The sequence below is a fragment of the Pteropus medius genome, unplaced genomic scaffold (assembly GCF_902729225.1).
Source record: "Pteropus medius unplaced genomic scaffold, Ma_sr-lr_union100, whole genome shotgun sequence".
Taxonomy (NCBI): Eukaryota; Metazoa; Chordata; class Mammalia; order Chiroptera; family Pteropodidae; genus Pteropus; species Pteropus medius.
The window spans coordinates 783834-785429 of NW_024350396.1; positions in this window are offsets into that span (position 1 = coordinate 783834).

Genomic DNA, 1596 nt, shown 5'->3' on the forward strand with positions numbered 1-1596 from the left:
CTCTTTTACAAGAATTACTACAATATCTAACATTCGAGTAGAGTATGGCCACAAAGATCAGAATTCTCATGTGACGTTGACAGTGTGCTCTGTTTCCAGGGTCACGGCCCAGCATCCCACTTGTAAGTGACGCTAAGACACCCCACTCTACACATCATGGTCCCGGACTCACAGGCACCGCTTAGACCTTGTGTGCATCCCAGATCATTATAAGGCTCTGCACGCACGTTATTCATCGCAGCAGCCACATGCTAGCCTGCCCTCCTGTGAGCCCAGCTCTGCTGCCTGGGGACGGGGGACCGGCCACCCGAGACACAGCCGTCCGAGACCGTGTCAGGCTCCGCCCGAGGACGACCTAAGCATGCCACGCCAGTGGTAGGGACGTCCATGGCACGGGCCGCGAGCACGCAGGGCGCAGGAGATGCCCGGGTTGTCGAGGTGCTGCAGGGGATGCGCGCCGTAGCCCTCCGCGGTCCGTGAGGAAGGTTCCTGAAGGGCCCAGCCACCCGGGGTGGCAGGAAGAATCACGGTCCCCGAAGACTTCCGCATCATCGGCCCCGGAACCTGTGAACACGCGGCGAAAGTGACCTTGCAGGTGTGGGGAAGTTGAGAGTCTTGCGGTATGGGGGTCACCCTGGGTGACCTGGGTGGCTCGGTGCAGCCGCCAGGTCCTCATGAGAAGCCAGCGTCGGCAGGAGGCGATGTCATGACCGAAGGAGAGTGGAAAGGGGAGGCCGACGACAGAGTGGGGGCTCCCCCCTCGGGCCTGCAGAGGACTGCGCCCTGCAGACACCCCGACGGCACCTCGACACTGAGCGCGCCCCTCTCCAGCCGCCACAGGACAGGCGTGCGCGCCCTGAAGTTGGCGACGATTTGCTGCAGCAGCAAGAGGAATCGTGTGTCCCCACATCGCACGGCGGTGGCCCTGTGGCCACGTCACCAAGTCAGAACCCCTTCGAGTTCACATTCCAGCCCCCACGAAGCATCCCGGGCGTGAGAGGCAGAGAAGCCGTCCCGGCCCTTCCCGAGTCCGGCACCCCAGCCGCGGTCTCGCGTGCAACGGAACGGAAATGACGGCGTCAGCTGGGACGGGACCTTGTCGCTTAGGACCCAGCCCGCCTTTCCTGACATGAATCGTCTCCCTGACGGCAAGAAGAAGCCTAAAGCAAGGCGCACGGCGGCTACGTCCCCCTGGAACGAGGGCCCGGGGGCAGAGGGACAGCGATGAGCACAGGCTGCACGTGACGACGGTGACTGTGCGACCGGCTGGGCACGCGGGCGAGGCGGGGCTGCTGAGCGATGCCGGAAGCTTGTGCCACGTCGGGGCCACCGCAAGGCGGCCCCTCGTCCCAGCGAGCGGAGGGGCCGGGGCCCGCATGCTGGCTACGTCACGTCCATGGTCTCGGCACATCCCGGGCAGTGTCCACTTCATCCCCGTGGGGCTGCCAAGAAGTGGTTCCGGCGCCCACCTTAGTGGTCAGGCCACCGAAACCGCCACAGTCTGTCGCTTTCCAGACCCTCCGTCGACTCTGCCCCCCACGAGTCTGAGTCCGGCACATGCCCACCCCACACGCAGAGCACGCACGGGCCATGCTT